The 14,410-nt window shown below is 41.5% G+C and overlaps 52 non-coding genes and 12 pseudogenes across 52 annotated transcripts; all 64 read left to right on the top strand.

Annotated features, from left to right (window-relative positions):
* On the top strand, nt 1–117 carry LOC135069012 (5S ribosomal RNA). Its single transcript, XR_010255203.1, has one exon. It is a non-coding gene; the product is annotated as a 5S ribosomal RNA (ribosomal RNA).
* Nucleotides 118–224: 107 nt separating this feature from the next.
* LOC134888592 (5S ribosomal RNA) lies at nt 225–343 on the top strand (annotated as a pseudogene).
* A 107-nt stretch (nt 344–450) lies between these two features.
* Nucleotides 451–569, top strand: LOC135068772 (5S ribosomal RNA). Its single transcript, XR_010254964.1, has one exon. It is a non-coding gene; the product is annotated as a 5S ribosomal RNA (ribosomal RNA).
* Nucleotides 570–676: 107 nt separating this feature from the next.
* Nucleotides 677–795, top strand: LOC135061373 (5S ribosomal RNA). Its single transcript, XR_010247756.1, has one exon. It is a non-coding gene; the product is annotated as a 5S ribosomal RNA (ribosomal RNA).
* A 107-nt stretch (nt 796–902) lies between these two features.
* Nucleotides 903–1,021, top strand: LOC134890187 (5S ribosomal RNA; annotated as a pseudogene).
* A 107-nt stretch (nt 1,022–1,128) lies between these two features.
* On the top strand, nt 1,129–1,247 carry LOC134900496 (5S ribosomal RNA). Its single transcript, XR_010174004.1, has one exon. It is a non-coding gene; the product is annotated as a 5S ribosomal RNA (ribosomal RNA).
* Nucleotides 1,248–1,354: 107 nt separating this feature from the next.
* Nucleotides 1,355–1,473, top strand: LOC135060461 (5S ribosomal RNA). The gene has a single exon (XR_010246855.1). It is a non-coding gene; the product is annotated as a 5S ribosomal RNA (ribosomal RNA).
* A 107-nt stretch (nt 1,474–1,580) lies between these two features.
* Nucleotides 1,581–1,699, top strand: LOC134893097 (5S ribosomal RNA; annotated as a pseudogene).
* A 107-nt stretch (nt 1,700–1,806) lies between these two features.
* LOC134891856 (5S ribosomal RNA) lies at nt 1,807–1,926 on the top strand (annotated as a pseudogene).
* A 107-nt stretch (nt 1,927–2,033) lies between these two features.
* Nucleotides 2,034–2,152, top strand: LOC134892286 (5S ribosomal RNA; annotated as a pseudogene).
* A 107-nt stretch (nt 2,153–2,259) lies between these two features.
* LOC135068222 (5S ribosomal RNA) lies at nt 2,260–2,378 on the top strand. The gene has a single exon (XR_010254427.1). It is a non-coding gene; the product is annotated as a 5S ribosomal RNA (ribosomal RNA).
* Nucleotides 2,379–2,485: 107 nt separating this feature from the next.
* LOC135061144 (5S ribosomal RNA) lies at nt 2,486–2,604 on the top strand. Its single transcript, XR_010247535.1, has one exon. It is a non-coding gene; the product is annotated as a 5S ribosomal RNA (ribosomal RNA).
* A 107-nt stretch (nt 2,605–2,711) lies between these two features.
* Nucleotides 2,712–2,830, top strand: LOC134884790 (5S ribosomal RNA). Its single transcript, XR_010168925.1, has one exon. It is a non-coding gene; the product is annotated as a 5S ribosomal RNA (ribosomal RNA).
* Nucleotides 2,831–2,937: 107 nt separating this feature from the next.
* Nucleotides 2,938–3,056, top strand: LOC135068306 (5S ribosomal RNA). Its single transcript, XR_010254510.1, has one exon. It is a non-coding gene; the product is annotated as a 5S ribosomal RNA (ribosomal RNA).
* A 107-nt stretch (nt 3,057–3,163) lies between these two features.
* LOC135068376 (5S ribosomal RNA) lies at nt 3,164–3,282 on the top strand. The gene has a single exon (XR_010254580.1). It is a non-coding gene; the product is annotated as a 5S ribosomal RNA (ribosomal RNA).
* A 107-nt stretch (nt 3,283–3,389) lies between these two features.
* LOC135062710 (5S ribosomal RNA) lies at nt 3,390–3,508 on the top strand. The gene has a single exon (XR_010249057.1). It is a non-coding gene; the product is annotated as a 5S ribosomal RNA (ribosomal RNA).
* A 107-nt stretch (nt 3,509–3,615) lies between these two features.
* On the top strand, nt 3,616–3,734 carry LOC134900495 (5S ribosomal RNA). Its single transcript, XR_010174003.1, has one exon. It is a non-coding gene; the product is annotated as a 5S ribosomal RNA (ribosomal RNA).
* Nucleotides 3,735–3,841: 107 nt separating this feature from the next.
* LOC134900494 (5S ribosomal RNA) lies at nt 3,842–3,960 on the top strand. Its single transcript, XR_010174002.1, has one exon. It is a non-coding gene; the product is annotated as a 5S ribosomal RNA (ribosomal RNA).
* Nucleotides 3,961–4,067: 107 nt separating this feature from the next.
* LOC134900493 (5S ribosomal RNA) lies at nt 4,068–4,186 on the top strand. Its single transcript, XR_010174001.1, has one exon. It is a non-coding gene; the product is annotated as a 5S ribosomal RNA (ribosomal RNA).
* A 107-nt stretch (nt 4,187–4,293) lies between these two features.
* On the top strand, nt 4,294–4,412 carry LOC134900491 (5S ribosomal RNA). The gene has a single exon (XR_010173999.1). It is a non-coding gene; the product is annotated as a 5S ribosomal RNA (ribosomal RNA).
* Nucleotides 4,413–4,519: 107 nt separating this feature from the next.
* On the top strand, nt 4,520–4,638 carry LOC134900490 (5S ribosomal RNA). Its single transcript, XR_010173998.1, has one exon. It is a non-coding gene; the product is annotated as a 5S ribosomal RNA (ribosomal RNA).
* A 107-nt stretch (nt 4,639–4,745) lies between these two features.
* LOC135060460 (5S ribosomal RNA) lies at nt 4,746–4,864 on the top strand. The gene has a single exon (XR_010246854.1). It is a non-coding gene; the product is annotated as a 5S ribosomal RNA (ribosomal RNA).
* Nucleotides 4,865–4,971: 107 nt separating this feature from the next.
* Nucleotides 4,972–5,090, top strand: LOC134893096 (5S ribosomal RNA; annotated as a pseudogene).
* A 107-nt stretch (nt 5,091–5,197) lies between these two features.
* Nucleotides 5,198–5,317, top strand: LOC134891855 (5S ribosomal RNA; annotated as a pseudogene).
* A 107-nt stretch (nt 5,318–5,424) lies between these two features.
* On the top strand, nt 5,425–5,543 carry LOC134892285 (5S ribosomal RNA; annotated as a pseudogene).
* A 107-nt stretch (nt 5,544–5,650) lies between these two features.
* LOC135068221 (5S ribosomal RNA) lies at nt 5,651–5,769 on the top strand. Its single transcript, XR_010254425.1, has one exon. It is a non-coding gene; the product is annotated as a 5S ribosomal RNA (ribosomal RNA).
* A 107-nt stretch (nt 5,770–5,876) lies between these two features.
* Nucleotides 5,877–5,995, top strand: LOC134900489 (5S ribosomal RNA). Its single transcript, XR_010173997.1, has one exon. It is a non-coding gene; the product is annotated as a 5S ribosomal RNA (ribosomal RNA).
* A 107-nt stretch (nt 5,996–6,102) lies between these two features.
* LOC134884789 (5S ribosomal RNA) lies at nt 6,103–6,221 on the top strand. The gene has a single exon (XR_010168924.1). It is a non-coding gene; the product is annotated as a 5S ribosomal RNA (ribosomal RNA).
* Nucleotides 6,222–6,328: 107 nt separating this feature from the next.
* LOC135068305 (5S ribosomal RNA) lies at nt 6,329–6,447 on the top strand. The gene has a single exon (XR_010254509.1). It is a non-coding gene; the product is annotated as a 5S ribosomal RNA (ribosomal RNA).
* A 107-nt stretch (nt 6,448–6,554) lies between these two features.
* On the top strand, nt 6,555–6,673 carry LOC135068375 (5S ribosomal RNA). The gene has a single exon (XR_010254579.1). It is a non-coding gene; the product is annotated as a 5S ribosomal RNA (ribosomal RNA).
* A 107-nt stretch (nt 6,674–6,780) lies between these two features.
* Nucleotides 6,781–6,899, top strand: LOC135062709 (5S ribosomal RNA). The gene has a single exon (XR_010249056.1). It is a non-coding gene; the product is annotated as a 5S ribosomal RNA (ribosomal RNA).
* Nucleotides 6,900–7,006: 107 nt separating this feature from the next.
* Nucleotides 7,007–7,125, top strand: LOC134900488 (5S ribosomal RNA). Its single transcript, XR_010173996.1, has one exon. It is a non-coding gene; the product is annotated as a 5S ribosomal RNA (ribosomal RNA).
* A 107-nt stretch (nt 7,126–7,232) lies between these two features.
* On the top strand, nt 7,233–7,351 carry LOC134900487 (5S ribosomal RNA). Its single transcript, XR_010173995.1, has one exon. It is a non-coding gene; the product is annotated as a 5S ribosomal RNA (ribosomal RNA).
* Nucleotides 7,352–7,458: 107 nt separating this feature from the next.
* On the top strand, nt 7,459–7,577 carry LOC134900486 (5S ribosomal RNA). The gene has a single exon (XR_010173994.1). It is a non-coding gene; the product is annotated as a 5S ribosomal RNA (ribosomal RNA).
* Nucleotides 7,578–7,684: 107 nt separating this feature from the next.
* LOC135067036 (5S ribosomal RNA) lies at nt 7,685–7,803 on the top strand. Its single transcript, XR_010253266.1, has one exon. It is a non-coding gene; the product is annotated as a 5S ribosomal RNA (ribosomal RNA).
* A 107-nt stretch (nt 7,804–7,910) lies between these two features.
* Nucleotides 7,911–8,029, top strand: LOC134900485 (5S ribosomal RNA). Its single transcript, XR_010173993.1, has one exon. It is a non-coding gene; the product is annotated as a 5S ribosomal RNA (ribosomal RNA).
* Nucleotides 8,030–8,136: 107 nt separating this feature from the next.
* LOC135068695 (5S ribosomal RNA) lies at nt 8,137–8,255 on the top strand. The gene has a single exon (XR_010254888.1). It is a non-coding gene; the product is annotated as a 5S ribosomal RNA (ribosomal RNA).
* A 107-nt stretch (nt 8,256–8,362) lies between these two features.
* Nucleotides 8,363–8,481, top strand: LOC134900484 (5S ribosomal RNA). The gene has a single exon (XR_010173992.1). It is a non-coding gene; the product is annotated as a 5S ribosomal RNA (ribosomal RNA).
* Nucleotides 8,482–8,588: 107 nt separating this feature from the next.
* LOC135063408 (5S ribosomal RNA) lies at nt 8,589–8,707 on the top strand. The gene has a single exon (XR_010249741.1). It is a non-coding gene; the product is annotated as a 5S ribosomal RNA (ribosomal RNA).
* Nucleotides 8,708–8,814: 107 nt separating this feature from the next.
* On the top strand, nt 8,815–8,933 carry LOC135064128 (5S ribosomal RNA). Its single transcript, XR_010250440.1, has one exon. It is a non-coding gene; the product is annotated as a 5S ribosomal RNA (ribosomal RNA).
* A 107-nt stretch (nt 8,934–9,040) lies between these two features.
* LOC135060936 (5S ribosomal RNA) lies at nt 9,041–9,159 on the top strand. The gene has a single exon (XR_010247331.1). It is a non-coding gene; the product is annotated as a 5S ribosomal RNA (ribosomal RNA).
* Nucleotides 9,160–9,266: 107 nt separating this feature from the next.
* On the top strand, nt 9,267–9,385 carry LOC134891186 (5S ribosomal RNA; annotated as a pseudogene).
* Nucleotides 9,386–9,492: 107 nt separating this feature from the next.
* LOC135058805 (5S ribosomal RNA) lies at nt 9,493–9,611 on the top strand. The gene has a single exon (XR_010245227.1). It is a non-coding gene; the product is annotated as a 5S ribosomal RNA (ribosomal RNA).
* A 107-nt stretch (nt 9,612–9,718) lies between these two features.
* Nucleotides 9,719–9,837, top strand: LOC135063407 (5S ribosomal RNA). Its single transcript, XR_010249740.1, has one exon. It is a non-coding gene; the product is annotated as a 5S ribosomal RNA (ribosomal RNA).
* A 107-nt stretch (nt 9,838–9,944) lies between these two features.
* LOC134900483 (5S ribosomal RNA) lies at nt 9,945–10,063 on the top strand. Its single transcript, XR_010173991.1, has one exon. It is a non-coding gene; the product is annotated as a 5S ribosomal RNA (ribosomal RNA).
* Nucleotides 10,064–10,170: 107 nt separating this feature from the next.
* Nucleotides 10,171–10,289, top strand: LOC135064127 (5S ribosomal RNA). The gene has a single exon (XR_010250439.1). It is a non-coding gene; the product is annotated as a 5S ribosomal RNA (ribosomal RNA).
* A 107-nt stretch (nt 10,290–10,396) lies between these two features.
* On the top strand, nt 10,397–10,515 carry LOC135059157 (5S ribosomal RNA). The gene has a single exon (XR_010245571.1). It is a non-coding gene; the product is annotated as a 5S ribosomal RNA (ribosomal RNA).
* A 107-nt stretch (nt 10,516–10,622) lies between these two features.
* Nucleotides 10,623–10,741, top strand: LOC134895977 (5S ribosomal RNA; annotated as a pseudogene).
* A 107-nt stretch (nt 10,742–10,848) lies between these two features.
* LOC135058447 (5S ribosomal RNA) lies at nt 10,849–10,967 on the top strand. The gene has a single exon (XR_010244876.1). It is a non-coding gene; the product is annotated as a 5S ribosomal RNA (ribosomal RNA).
* Nucleotides 10,968–11,074: 107 nt separating this feature from the next.
* LOC135058446 (5S ribosomal RNA) lies at nt 11,075–11,193 on the top strand. The gene has a single exon (XR_010244875.1). It is a non-coding gene; the product is annotated as a 5S ribosomal RNA (ribosomal RNA).
* Nucleotides 11,194–11,300: 107 nt separating this feature from the next.
* LOC134900482 (5S ribosomal RNA) lies at nt 11,301–11,419 on the top strand. Its single transcript, XR_010173990.1, has one exon. It is a non-coding gene; the product is annotated as a 5S ribosomal RNA (ribosomal RNA).
* A 107-nt stretch (nt 11,420–11,526) lies between these two features.
* On the top strand, nt 11,527–11,645 carry LOC135067035 (5S ribosomal RNA). Its single transcript, XR_010253265.1, has one exon. It is a non-coding gene; the product is annotated as a 5S ribosomal RNA (ribosomal RNA).
* A 107-nt stretch (nt 11,646–11,752) lies between these two features.
* Nucleotides 11,753–11,871, top strand: LOC134900480 (5S ribosomal RNA). The gene has a single exon (XR_010173988.1). It is a non-coding gene; the product is annotated as a 5S ribosomal RNA (ribosomal RNA).
* A 107-nt stretch (nt 11,872–11,978) lies between these two features.
* LOC134900479 (5S ribosomal RNA) lies at nt 11,979–12,097 on the top strand. The gene has a single exon (XR_010173987.1). It is a non-coding gene; the product is annotated as a 5S ribosomal RNA (ribosomal RNA).
* Nucleotides 12,098–12,204: 107 nt separating this feature from the next.
* Nucleotides 12,205–12,323, top strand: LOC134900478 (5S ribosomal RNA). Its single transcript, XR_010173986.1, has one exon. It is a non-coding gene; the product is annotated as a 5S ribosomal RNA (ribosomal RNA).
* Nucleotides 12,324–12,430: 107 nt separating this feature from the next.
* Nucleotides 12,431–12,549, top strand: LOC134895565 (5S ribosomal RNA). The gene has a single exon (XR_010171922.1). It is a non-coding gene; the product is annotated as a 5S ribosomal RNA (ribosomal RNA).
* Nucleotides 12,550–12,656: 107 nt separating this feature from the next.
* Nucleotides 12,657–12,775, top strand: LOC134891356 (5S ribosomal RNA; annotated as a pseudogene).
* Nucleotides 12,776–12,882: 107 nt separating this feature from the next.
* On the top strand, nt 12,883–13,002 carry LOC134889198 (5S ribosomal RNA; annotated as a pseudogene).
* A 107-nt stretch (nt 13,003–13,109) lies between these two features.
* On the top strand, nt 13,110–13,228 carry LOC134900476 (5S ribosomal RNA). Its single transcript, XR_010173985.1, has one exon. It is a non-coding gene; the product is annotated as a 5S ribosomal RNA (ribosomal RNA).
* Nucleotides 13,229–13,335: 107 nt separating this feature from the next.
* On the top strand, nt 13,336–13,454 carry LOC135063032 (5S ribosomal RNA). The gene has a single exon (XR_010249372.1). It is a non-coding gene; the product is annotated as a 5S ribosomal RNA (ribosomal RNA).
* A 107-nt stretch (nt 13,455–13,561) lies between these two features.
* Nucleotides 13,562–13,680, top strand: LOC135068304 (5S ribosomal RNA). The gene has a single exon (XR_010254508.1). It is a non-coding gene; the product is annotated as a 5S ribosomal RNA (ribosomal RNA).
* Nucleotides 13,681–13,787: 107 nt separating this feature from the next.
* LOC135063875 (5S ribosomal RNA) lies at nt 13,788–13,906 on the top strand. The gene has a single exon (XR_010250195.1). It is a non-coding gene; the product is annotated as a 5S ribosomal RNA (ribosomal RNA).
* A 107-nt stretch (nt 13,907–14,013) lies between these two features.
* Nucleotides 14,014–14,132, top strand: LOC135060241 (5S ribosomal RNA). Its single transcript, XR_010246633.1, has one exon. It is a non-coding gene; the product is annotated as a 5S ribosomal RNA (ribosomal RNA).
* A 107-nt stretch (nt 14,133–14,239) lies between these two features.
* On the top strand, nt 14,240–14,358 carry LOC135063874 (5S ribosomal RNA). Its single transcript, XR_010250194.1, has one exon. It is a non-coding gene; the product is annotated as a 5S ribosomal RNA (ribosomal RNA).
* Nucleotides 14,359–14,410: the final 52 nt, after the last annotated feature.

The following is a 14,410-nucleotide window of genomic DNA, read 5'->3' as shown; positions in this document are numbered from 1 at the left end:
CTACAGCCACACCACACTGGATACGCCCAATCTCATCTGATCTTGGAAGCTAAGCAGTGTTGGGCCTGGTTAGTACTTGGATGGGAGACCACCTAGGAATACAAGGTGCTGTAGATATTTTTATACTGCCAACACCGTTCTGTTGATGCATTCAATTTTCAAATGTATTCATTTATGAACCCGTAGTTAGAAGTAGAAAAGTTCTAACAGAAACCAGAAAGTTCATCTACAGCAACACCACACTGGATACGCCCAATCTCATCTGATTTTGGAAACTAAGCAGTGTTGGGCCTGGTTAGTACTTGGATGGGAGACCACCTGGGAATACAAGGTGCTGTAGATATTTTTATACTGCCAACACCGTTCTGTTGATGCATTCCATTTTCAAACATATTCATTTATGAACCAGTAGTTAGAAGTAGAAAAGTTCTAACAGAAACCACAAAGCTCATCTACAGCCGCACCACACTGGATACGCCCAATCTCATCTGATCTTGGAAGCTAAGCAGTGTTGGGTCTGGTTAGTACTTGGATGGGAGACCACCTGGGAATACAAGGTGCTGTAGATATTTTTATACTGCCAACACCGTTCTGTTGATGCATTCCATTTTCAAACGTATTCATTTATGAACCAGTAGTTAGAAGTAGAAAAGTTCTAACAGAAACCACAAAGCTCATCTACAGCCGCACCACACTGGATACGCCCAATCTCATCTGATCTTGGAAGCTAAGCAGTGTTGGGCCTGGTTAGTACTTGGATGGGAGACCACCTGGGAATACAAGGTGCTGTAGATATTTTTATACTGCCAACACCGTTCTGTTGATGCATTCCATTTTCAAACGTATTCATTTATGAACCAGTAGTTAGAAGTAGAAAAGTTCTAACAGAAACAACAAAGCTCATCTACAGCCACAGCACACTGGATACGCCCAATCTCATCTAATCTTGGAAGCTAAGCAGTGTTGGGCCTGGTTAGTACTTGGATGGGAGACCACCTGGGAATACAAGGTGCTGTAGGTATTTTTATACTGCCAACACCGTTTTGTTGATGCATTCCATTTTCAAACGTTTTCATTTATGAACCAGTAGTTAGAAGTAGAAAAGTTCTAACAGAAACCACAAAGCTCATCTACAGCCACACCACACTGGATACGCCCAATCTCATCTGATCTTGGAAGCTAAGCAGTGTTGGGCCTGGTTAGTACTTGGATGGGAGACCACCTGGGAATACAAGGTGCTGTAGATATTTTTATATTGCCAACACCGGTCTGTTGATGCATTCCATTTTCAAATGTTTTCATTTATGAACCAGTAGTTAGAAGTAGAAAAGTTCTAACAGAAACCACAAAGCTCATCTACAGCCACACCACACTGGATACGCCCAATCTCATCTGATCTTGGAAGCTAAGCAGTGTTGGGCCTGGTTAGTACTTGGATGGGAGACCACCTAGGAATACAAGGTGCTGTAGATATTTTTATACTGCCAACACCGTTCTGTTGATGCATTCAATTTTCAAATGTATTCATTTATGAACCAGTAGTTAGAAGTAGAAAAGTTCTAACAGAAACCAGAAAGTTCATCTACAGCAACACCACACTGGATACGCCCAATCTCATCTGATTTTGGAAACTAAGCAGTGTTGGGCCTGGTTAGTACTTGGATGGGAGACCACCTGGGAATACAAGGTGCTGAAGATATTTTTATACTGCCAACACCGTTCTGTTGATGCATTCCATTTTCAAACGTATTCATTTATGAACCAGTAGTTAGAAGTAGAAAAGTTCTAACAGAAACCACAAAGCTCATCTACAGCCACACAACACTGGATACGCCCAATCTCATCTGATCTTGGAAGCTAAGCAGTGTTGGGCCTGGTTAGTACTTGGATGGGGGACCACCTGGGAATACATAGGTGCTGTAAATATTTTTATACTGCCAACACCGTTCTGTTGATGCATTCCATTTTCAAACGTATTCATTTATGAACCAGTAGTTAGAAGTAGAAAAGTTCTAACAGAAACCACAAAGCTCATATACAGCCACACCACACTGGATACGCCCAATCTCATCTGATCTAGGAAGCTAAGCAGTGTTGAGCCTGGTTAGTACTTGGATGGGAGACCACTTGGGAATACAAGGTGCTGTAGATATTTTTATACTGCCAACACCGTACTGTTGATGCATTCCATTTTCAAAAGTGTTCATTTATGAACCAGTAGTTAGAAGTAGAAAAGTTCTAACAGAAACCACAAAGCTCATCTACAGCCACACCACACTGGATACGCCCAATCTCATCTGATCTTGGAAGCTAAGCAGTGTTGGGCCTGGTTAGTACTTGGATGGGAGAACACCTGGGAATACAAGGTGCTGTAGATATTTTTATACTGCCAACACCGTTCTGTTGATGCATTCCATTTTCAAACGTATTCATTTATGAACCAGTATTTAGAAGTAGAAAAGTTCTAACAGAAACCACAAAGCTCATCTACAGCCACACCACACTGGATACGCCCAATCTCATCTGATCTTGGAAGCTAAGCAGTGTTGGGCCTGGTTAGTACTTGGATGGGAGACCACCTGGGAATACAAGGTGCTGTAGAAATTTTTATACTGCCAACACCGTTCTGTTGATGCATTCCATTTTCAAACGTATTCATTTATGAACCAGTAGTTAGAAGTAGAAAAGTTCAAACAGAAACCACAAAGCTCATCTACAGCCACACTACACTGGATATGCCCAATCTCATCTGATCTTGGAAGCTAAGCAGTGTTGGGCCTGGTTAGTACTTGGATGGGAGATCACCTGGGAATACAAGGTGCTGTAGATATTTTTATACTGCCAACACCGTTCTGTTGATGCATTCCATTTTCAAACGTATTCATTTATGAACCAGTAGTTAGAAGTAGAAAAGTTCTAACAGAAACCACAAAGTTCATCTACAGCCACACCACAATGGATACGCCCAATCTCATCTGATCTTGGAAGCTAAGCAGTGTTGGGCCTGGTTAGTACTTGGATGGGAGACCACCTGGGAATACAAGGTGCTGTAGACATTTTTATACTTCCAACACCGTTCTGTTGATGCATTCAATTTTCAAATGTATTCATTTATGAACCAGTAGTTAGAAGTAGAAAAGTTCAATCAGAAACCACAAAGCTCATCTACAGCCACACCACACTGGATACGCCCAATCTCATCTGATCTTGGAAGCTAAGCAGTATTGGGCCTGGTTAGTACTTGGATGGGAAACCACCTGGGAATACAAGGTGCTGTAGATATTTTTATACTGCCAACATCGTTCTGTTGATGCATTCCATTTTCAAACGTATTCATTTATGAACCAGTAGTTAGAAGTAGAAAAGTTCTAACAGAAACCACAAAGCTCATCTACAGCCACACCACACTGGATACGCCCAATCTCCTCTGATCTTGGAAGCTAAGCAGTGTTGGGCCTGGTTAGTACTTGGATGGGAGACCACCTGGGAATACAAGGTGCTGTAGATATTTTTATACTGCCAACACCGTTCTGTTGATGCATTCCATTTTCAAACGTATTCATTTATGAACCAGTAGTTAGAAGTAGAAACGTTCTAACAGAAACCACTAAGCTCATCTACAGCCACACCACACTGGATACGCCCAATCTCATCTGATCTTGGAAGCTAAGCAGTGTTGGGCCTGGTTAGTACTTGGATGGGAGACCACCTGGGAATACAAGGTGCTGTAGATATTTTTATACTGCCAACACCGTTCTGTTGATGCATTCCATTTTCAAACGTATTCATTTATGAACCAGTAGTTACAAGTAGAAAAGTTCTAACAGAAACCACAAAGCTCATCTACAGCCACACCACACTGGATACGCCCAATCTCATCTGATCTTGGAAGCTAAGCAGTGTTGGGCCTGGTTAGTACTTGGATGGGAGACCACCTGGGAATACAAGGTGCTGTAGATATTTTTATACTGCCAACACCGTTCTGTTGATGCATTCCATTTTCAAATGTATTCATTTATGAACCAGTAGTTAGAAGTAGAAAAGTTCTAACAGAAACCATAAAGCTCATCTACAGCCACACCACACTGGATACGCCCAATCTCATCTGATCTTGGAAGCTAAGCAGTGTTGGGCCTGGTTAGTACTTGGATGGGAGACCACCTGGGAATACAAGGTGCTGTAGATAATTTTATACTGCAAACACCGTTCTGTTGATGCTTTCCATTTTAAAACATATTCATTTATGAACCAGTAGTTAGAAGTAGAAAAGTTCTAACAGAAACTACAAAGTTCATCTACAGCCACACCACACTGGATACGCCCAATCTCATCTGATCTTGGAAGCTAAGCAGTGTTGGGCCTGGTTAGTACTTGGATGGGAGACCACCTGGGAATACAAGGTGCTGTAGATATTTTTATACTGCCAACACCGTTCTGTTGATGCATTCCATTTTCAAACGTATTCATTTATGAACCAGTAGTTACAAGTAGAAAAGTTCTAACAGAAACCACAAAGCTCATCTACAGCCACACCACACTGGATACGCCCAATCTCATCTGATCTTGGAAGCTAAGCAGTGTTGGGCCTGGTTAGTACTTGGATGGGAGACCACCTGGGAATACAAGGTGCTGTAGATATTTTTATACTGCCAACACCGGTCTGTTGATGCATTCCATTTTCAAATGTTTTCATTTATGAACCAGTAGTTAGAAGTAGAAAAGTTCTAACAGAAACCACAAAGCTCATCTACAGCCACACCACACTGGATACGCCCAATCTCATCTGATCTTGGAAGCTAAGCAGTGTTGGGCCTGGTTAGTACTTGGATGGGAGACCACCTAGGAATACAAGGTGCTGTAGATATTTTTATACTGCCAACACCGTTCTGTTGATGCATTCAATTTTCAAATGTATTCATTTATGAACCAGTAGTTAGAAGTAGAAAAGTTCTAACAGAAACCAGAAAGTTCATCTACAGCAACACCACACTGGATACGCCCAATCTCATCTGATTTTGGAAACTAAGCAGTGTTGGGCCTGGTTAGTACTTGGATGGGAGACCACCTGGGAATACAAGGTGCTGAAGATATTTTTATACTGCCAACACCGTTCTGTTGATGCATTCCATTTTCAAACGTATTCATTTATGAACCAGTAGTTAGAAGTAGAAAAGTTCTAACAGAAACCACAAAGCTCATCTACAGCCACACAACACTGGATACGCCCAATCTCATCTGATCTTGGAAGCTAAGCAGTGTTGGGCCTGGTTAGTACTTGGATGGGGGACCACCTGGGAATACATAGGTGCTGTAAATATTTTTATACTGCCAACACCGTTCTGTTGATGCATTCCATTTTCAAACGTATTCATTTATGAACCAGTAGTTAGAAGTAGAAAAGTTCTAACAGAAACCACAAAGCTCATATACAGCCACACCACACTGGATACGCCCAATCTCATCTGATCTAGGAAGCTAAGCAGTGTTGAGCCTGGTTAGTACTTGGATGGGAGACCACTTGGGAATACAAGGTGCTGTAGATATTTTTATACTGCCAACACCGTACTGTTGATGCATTCCATTTTCAAAAGTGTTCATTTATGAACCAGTAGTTAGAAGTAGAAAAGTTCTAACAGAAACCACAAAGCTCATCTACAGCCACACCACACTGGATACGCCCAATCTCATCTGATCTTGGAAGCTAAGCAGTGTTGGGCCTGGTTAGTACTTGGATGGGAGAACACCTGGGAATACAAGGTGCTGTAGATATTTTTATACTGCCAACACCGTTCTGTTGATGCATTCCATTTTCAAACGTATTCATTTATGAACCAGTATTTAGAAGTAGAAAAGTTCTAACAGAAACCACAAAGCTCATCTACAGCCACACCACACTGGATACGCCCAATCTCATCTGATCTTGGAAGCTAAGCAGTGTTGGGCCTGGTTAGTACTTGGATGGGAGACCACCTGGGAATACAAGGTGCTGTAGATATTTTTATACTGCCAACACCGTTCTGTTGATGCATTCCATTTTCAAACGTATTCATTTATGAACCAGTAGTTAGAAGTAGAAAAGTTCAAACAGAAACCACAAAGCTCATCTACAGCCACACTACACTGGATATGCCCAATCTCATCTGATCTTGGAAGCTAAGCAGTGTTGGGCCTGGTTAGTACTTGGATGGGAGATCACCTGGGAATACAAGGTGCTGTAGATATTTTTATACTGCCAACACCGTTCTGTTGATGCATTCCATTTTCAAACGTATTCATTTATGAACCAGTAGTTAGAAGTAGAAAAGTTCTAACAGAAACCACAAAGTTCATCTACAGCCACACCACAATGGATACGCCCAATCTCATCTGATCTTGGAAGCTAAGCAGTGTTGGGCCTGGTTAGTACTTGGATGGGAGACCACCTGGGAATACAAGGTGCTGTAGACATTTTTATACTTCCAACACCGTTCTGTTGATGCATTCAATTTTCAAATGTATTCATTTATGAACCAGTAGTTAGAAGTAGAAAAGTTCAATCAGAAACCACAAAGCTCATCTACAGCCACACCACACTGGATACGCCCAATCTCATCTGATCTTGGAAGCTAAGCAGTATTGGGCCTGGTTAGTACTTGGATGGGAAACCACCTGGGAATACAAGGTGCTGTAGATATTTTTATACTGCCAACATCGTTCTGTTGATGCATTCCATTTTCAAACGTATTCATTTATGAACCAGTAGTTAGAAGTAGAAAAGTTCTAACAGAAACCACAAAGCTCATCTACAGCCACACCACACTGGATACGCCCAATCTCCTCTGATCTTGGAAGCTAAGCAGTGTTGGGCCTGGTTAGTACTTGGATGGGAGACCACCTGGGAATACAAGGTGCTGTAGATATTTTTATACTGCCAACACCGTTCTGTTGATGCATTCCATTTTCAAACGTATTCATTTATGAACCAGTAGTTAGAAGTAGAAACGTTCTAACAGAAACCACTAAGCTCATCTACAGCCACACCACACTGGATACGCCCAATCTCATCTGATCTTGGAAGCTAAGCAGTGTTGGGCCTGGTTAGTACTTGGATGGGAGACCACCTGGGAATACAAGGTGCTGTAGATATTTTTATACTGCCAACACCGTTCTGTTGATGCATTCCATTTTCAAACGTATTCATTTATGAACCAGTAGTTACAAGTAGAAAAGTTCTAACAGAAACCACAAAGCTCATCTACAGCCACACCACACTGGATACGCCCAATCTCATCTGATCTTGGAAGCTAAGCAGTGTTGGGCCTGGTTAGTACTTGGATGGGAGACCACCTGGGAATACAAGGTGCTGTAGATATTTTTATACTGCCAACACCGTTCTGTTGATGCATTCCATTTTCAAATGTATTCATTTATGAACCAGTAGTTAGAAGTAGAAAAGTTCTAACAGAAACCATAAAGCTCATCTACAGCCACACCACACTGGATACGCCCAATCTCATCTGATCTTGGAAGCTAAGCAGTGTTGGGCCTGGTTAGTACTTGGATGGGAGACCACCTGGGAATACAAGGTGCTGTAGATAATTTTATACTGCAAACACCGTTCTGTTGATGCTTTCCATTTTAAAACATATTCATTTATGAACCAGTAGTTAGAAGTAGAAAAGTTCTAACAGAAACTACAAAGTTCATCTACAGCCACACCACACTGGATATGCCCAATCTCATCTGATCTTGGAAGCTAAGCAGTGTTGGGTCTGGTTAGTACTTGGATGGGAGACCACCTGGGAATACAAGGTGCTGTAGATAATTTTATACTGCCAACACCGTTCTGTTGATGCATTCCATTTTAAAATGTATTCATTTATGAACCAGTAGTTAGAAGTAGAAAAGTTCTAACAGAAACCACAAAGTTCATCTACAGCCACACCACACTGGATACGCCCAATCTCATCTGATCTTGGAAGCTAAGCAGTGTTGGGCCTGGTTAGTACTTGGATGGGAGACCACCTGGGAATACAAGGTGCTGTAGATATTTTTATACTGCCAACACCGTTCTGTTGATGCATTCCATTTTCAAACGTATTCATTTATGAACCAGTAGTTAGAAGTAGAAAAGTTCTAACAGAAACCACAAAGCTCATCTACAGCCACACCACACTGGATATGCCCAATCTCATCTGATCTTGGAAGCTAAGCAGTGTTGGGCCTGGTTAGTACTTGGATGGGAGACCACCTGGGAATACAAGGTGCAGTAGATATTTTTATACTGCCAACACCGTTCTGTTGATGCATTCCATTTTCAAACGTATTCATTTATGAACCAGTAGTTAGAAGTAGAAAAGTTCTAACAGAAACCATAAAGCTCATCTACAGCCACACCACACTGGATACGCCCAATCTCATCTGATCTTGGAAGCTAAGCAGTGTTGGGCCTGGTTAGTACTTGGATGGGAGACCACCTGGGAATACAAGGTGCTGTAGATAATTTTATACTGCCAACACCTTTCTGTTGATGCATTCCATTTTAAAACGTATTCATTTATGAACCAGTAGTTAGAAGTAGAAAAGTTCTAACAGAAACCACAAAGTTTATCTACAGCCACACCACACTGGATACGCCCAATCTCATCTGATCTTGGAAGCTAAGCAGTGTTGGGCCTGGTTAGTACTTGGATGGGAGACCACCTGGGAATACAAGGTGCTGCAGATATTTTTATACTGCCAACACTGTTCTGTTGATGCATTCCATTTTCAAATGTATTCATTTATGATCCAGTAGTTAGAAGTAGAAAAGTTCTAACAGAAACCATAAAGCTCATCTACAGCCACACCACACTGGATAAGCCCAATCTCATCTGATCTTGGAAGCTAAGCAGTGTTGGGCCTGGTTAGTACTTGGATGGGAGACCACCTGGGAATACAAGGTGCTGTAGATAATTTTATACTGCAAACACCGTTCTGTTGATGCTTTCCATTTTAAAACATATTCATTTATGAACCAGTAGTTAGAAGTAGAAAAGTTCTAACAGAAACCACAAAGTTCATCTACAGCCAGACCACACTGGATATGCCCAATCTCATCTGATCTTGGAAGCTAAGCAGTGTTGGGCCTGGTTAGTACTTGGATGGGAGACCACCTGGGAATACAAGGTGCTGTAGATATTTTTATACTGCCAACACCGTTCTGTTGATGCATTCCATTTTCAAACGTATTCATTTATGAACCAGTAGTTAGAAGTAGAAAAGTTCTAACAGAAACCATAAAGCTCATCTACAGCCACACCACACTGGATACGCCCATTCTCATCTGATCTTGGAAGCTAAGCAGTGTTGGGCCTGGTTAGTACTTGGATGGGAGACCACCTGGGTATACAAGGTGCTGTAAATAATTTTATACTGCCAACACCGTTCTGTTGATGCATTCCATTTTAAAACGTATTCATTTATGAACCAGTAGTTAGAAGTAGAAAAGTTCTAACAGAAACCACAAAGTTCATCTACAGCCACACCACACTGGATACGCCCAATCTCATCTGATCTTGGAAGCTAAGCAGTGTTGGGCCTGGTTAGTACTTGGATGGGAAACCACCTGGGAATACAAGGTGCTGTAGATATTTTTATACTGCCAACACCGTTCTGTTGATGCATTCCATTTTCAAACGTATTCATTTATGAACCAGTAGTTAGAAGTAGAAAAGTTCTAACAGAAACCATAAAGCTCATCTACAGCCACACCACACTGGATACGCCCAATCTCATCTGATCTTGGAAGCTAAGCAGTGTTGGGCCTGGTTAGTACTTGGATGGGAGACCACCTGGGAATACAAGGTGCTGCAGATATTTTTATACTGCCAACACCGTTCTGTTGATGCATTCCATTTTCAAACGTATTCATTTATGAACCAGTAGTTAGAAGTAGAAAAGTTCTAACAGAAACCACAAAGTTTATCTACAGCCACACCACACTGGATACGCCCAATCTCATCTGATCTTGGAAGCTAAGCAGTGTTGGGCCTGGTTAGTACTTGGATGGGAGACCACCTGGGAATACAAGGTGCTGTAGATATTTTTATACTGCCAACACCGTTCTGTTGATGCATTCCATTTTCAAATGTATTCATTTATGATCCAGTAGTTAGAAGTAGAAAAGTTCTAACAGAAACCATAAAGCTCATCTACAGCCACACCACACTGGATAAGCCCAATCTCATCTGATCTTGGAAGCTAAGCAGTGTTGGGCCTGGTTAGTACTTGGATGGGAGACCACCTGGGAATACAAGGTGCTGTAGATAATTTTATACTGCAAACACCGTTCTGTTGATGCTTTCCATTTTAAAACATATTCATTTATGAACCAGTAGTTAGAAGTAGAAAAGTTCTAACAGAAACCACAAAGTTCATCTACAGCCACACCACACTGGATATGCCCAATCTCATCTGATCTTGGAAGCTAAGCAGTGTTGGGCCTGGTTAGTACTTGGATGGGAGACCACCTGGGAATACAAGGTGCTGTAGATATTTTTATACTGCCAACACCGTTCTGTTGATGCATTCCATTTTCAAACGTATTCATTTATGAACCAGTAGTTAGAAGTAGAAAAGTTCTAACAGAAACCATAAAGCTCATCAACAGCCACACCACACTGGATACGCCCATTCTCATCTGATCTTGGAAGCTAAGCAGTGTATGGCCTGGTTAGTACTTGGATGGGAGACCACCTGGGTATACAAGGTGCTGTAAATAATTTTATACTGCCAACACCGTTCTGTTGATGCATTCCATTTTAAAACTTATTCATTTATAAACCAGTAGTTAGAAGTAGAAAAGTTCTAACAGAAACCACAAAGTTCATCTACAGCTACACCACACTGGATACGCCCAATCTCATCTGATCTTGGAAGCTAAGCAGTGTTGGGCCTGGTTAGTACTTGGATGGGAGACCACCTGGGAATACAAGGTGCTGTAGATATTTTTATACTGCCAACACCGTTCTGTTGATGCATTCCATTTTCAAACGTATTCATTTATGAACCAGTAGTTACAAGTAGAAAAGTTCTAACAGAAACCACAAAGCTCATCTACAGCTACACCACACTGGATACGCCCAATCTCATCTGATCTTGGAAGCTAAGCAGTGTTGGGCCTGGTTAGTACTTGGATGGGAGACCACCTGGGAATACAAGGTGCTGTAGATATTTTTATACTGCCAACACCGTTCTGTTGATGCATTCCATTTTCAAATGTATTCATTTATGAACCAGTAGTTAGAAGTAGAAAAGTTCTAACAGAAACCATTAAGCTCATCTACAGCCACACCACACTGGATACGCCCAATCTCATCTGATCTTGGAAGCTAAGCAGTGTTGGGCCTGGTTAGTACTTGGATGGGAGACCACCTGGGAATACAAGGTGCTGTAGATAATTTTATACTGCAAACACCGTTCTGTTGATGCTTTCCATTTTAAAACATATTCCTTTATGAACCAGTAGTTAGAAGTAGAAAAGTTCTAACAGAAACCACAAAGTTCATCTACAGCCACACCACACTGGATATGCCCAATCTCATCTGATCTTGGAAGCTAAGCAGTGTTGGGTCTGGTTAGTACTTGGATGGGAGACCACCTGGGAATACAAGGTGCTGTAGATAATTTTATACTGCCAACACCGTTCTGTTGATGCATTCCATTTTAAAATGTATTCATTTATGAACCAGTAGTTAGAAGTAGAAAAGTTATTACAGAAACCACAAAGTTCATCTACAGCCACACCACACTGGATACGCCCAATCTCATCTGATCTTGGAAGCTAAGCAGTGTTGGGCCTGGTTAGTACTTGGATGGGAGACCACCTGGGAATACAAGGTGCTGTAGATATTTTTATACTGCCAACACCGTTCTGTTGATGCATTCCATTTTCAAACGTATTCATTTATGAACCAGTAGTTAGAAGTAGAAAAGTTCTAACAGAAACCACAAAGCTCATCTACAGCCACACCACACTGGATACGCCCAATCTCATCTGATCTTGGAAGCTAAGCAGTGTTGGGCCTGGTTAGTACTTGGATGGGAGACCACCTGGGAATACAAGGTGCTGTAGATATTTTTATACTGCCAACACCGTTCTGTTGATGCATTCCATTTTCAAACGTATTCATTTATGAACCAGTAGTTAGAAGTAGAAAAGTTCTAACAGAAACCATAAAGCTCATCTACAGCCACACCACACTGGATACGCCCAATCTCATCTGATCTTGGAAGCTAAGCAGTGTTGGGCCTGGTTAGTACTTGGATGGGAGACCACCTGGGAATACAAGGTGCTGTAGATAATTTTATACTGCCAACACCTTTCTGTTGATGCATTCCATTTTAAAACGTATTCATTTATGAACCAGTAGTTAGAAGTAGAAAAGTTCTAACAGAAACCACAAAGTTTATCTACAGCCACACCACACTGGATACGCCCAATCTCATCTGAACTTGGAAGCTAAGCAGTGTTGGGCCTGGTTAGTACTTGGATGGGAGACCACCTGGGAATACAAGGTGCTGTAGATATTTTTATACTGCCAACACGGTTCTGTTGATGCATTCCATTTTCAAACGTATTCATTTATGAACCAGTAGTTAGAAGTAGAAAAGTTCTAACAGAAACCATAAAGCTCATCTACAGGCACACCACACTGGATACGCCCAATCTCATCTGATCTTGGAAGCTAAGCAGTGTTGGGCATGGTTAGTACTTGGATGGGAGACCACCTGGGAATACAAGGTGCTATAGATATTTTTATACTGCCAACACCGTTCTGTTGATGCATTCCATTTTCAAACGTATTCATTTATGAACCAGTAGTTAGAAGTAGAAAAGTACTAACAGAAACCATAAAGCTCTTCTACAGCCACACCACACTGGATATGCCCAATCTCATCCGATCTTGGAAGCTAAGCAGTGTTGGGCCTGGTTAGTACTTGGATGGGAGACCACCTGGGAATACATAGGTGCTGTAAATATTTTTATACTGCCAACACCGTTCTGTTGATGCATTCCATTTTCAAACGTATTCATTTATGAACCAGTAGTTAGAAGTAGAAAAGTTCTAACAGAAACCACAAAGCTCATCTACAGCCACACCACACTGGATACGCCCAATCTCATCTGATCTTGGAAGCTAAGCAGTGTTGGGCCTGGTTAGTACTTGGATGGGAGACCACCTGGGAATACAAGGTGCTGTAGATATTTTTATACTGCCAACACCGTTCTGTTGATGCATTCCATTTTCAAACGTATTTATTTATGAACCAGTAGTTAGAAGTAGAAAAGTTCAAACAGAAACCACAAAGCTCATCTACAGCCACACCACACTGGATACGCCCAATCTCATCTGATCTTGGAAGCTAAGCAGTGTTGGGCCTGGTTAGTACTTGGGTGGGAGATCACCTGGGAATACAAGGTGCTGTAGATATTTTTATACTGCCAACAACGTTCTGTTGATGCATTCCATTTTCAAACGTATTCATTTATGAACCAGTAGTTAGAAGTAGAAAAGTTCTAACAGAAACCACAAAGTTCATCTACAGCCACACCACAATGGATACGCCCAATCTCATCTGATCTTGGAAGCTAAGCAGTGTTGGGCCTGGTTAGTACTTGGATGGGAGACCACCTGGGAATACAAGGTGCTGTAGACATTTTTATACTTCCAACACCGTTCTGTTGATGCATTCAATTTTCAAATGTATTCATTTATGAACCAGTAGTTAGAAGTAGAAAAGTTCAAACAGAAACCACAAAGCTCATCTACAGCCACACCACACTGGATACGCCCAATCTCATCTGATCTTGGAAGCTAAGCAGTATTGGGCCTGGTTAGTACTTGGATGGGAGACCACCTGGGAATACAAGGTGCTGTAGATATTTTTATACTGCCAACACCGTTCTGTTGATGCATTCCATTTTCAAACGTATTCATTTATGAACCAGTAGTTAGAAGTAGAAAAGTTCTAACAGAAACCACAAAGCTCATCTACAGCCACACCACACTGGATACGCCCAATCTCATCTGATCTTGGAAGCTAAGCAGTGTTGGGCCTGGTTAGTACTTGGATGGGAGACCACCTGGGAATACAAGGTGCTGTAGACATTTTTATACTTCCAACACCGTTCTGTTGATGCATTCCATTTTCAAATGTATTCATTTATGAACCAGTAGTTAGAAGTAGAAAAGTTCAAACAGAAACCACAAAGCTCATCTACAGCCACACCACACTGGATACGCCCAATCTCATCTGATCTTGGAAGCTAAGCAGTATTGGGCCTGGTTAGTACTTGGATGGGAGACCACCTGGGAATACAAGGTGCTGTAGATATTTTTATACTGCCAACACCGTTCTGTTGATGCATTCCATTTTCAAACGTATT

Source organism: Pseudophryne corroboree, chromosome 3 (assembly GCF_028390025.1).
Source record: "Pseudophryne corroboree isolate aPseCor3 chromosome 3, aPseCor3.hap2, whole genome shotgun sequence".
Taxonomy (NCBI): domain Eukaryota; kingdom Metazoa; phylum Chordata; class Amphibia; order Anura; family Myobatrachidae; genus Pseudophryne; species Pseudophryne corroboree.
The sequence above is the reverse complement of the archived record's forward strand: the minus strand, read 5'-3'. Positions and strand labels throughout refer to the sequence as shown.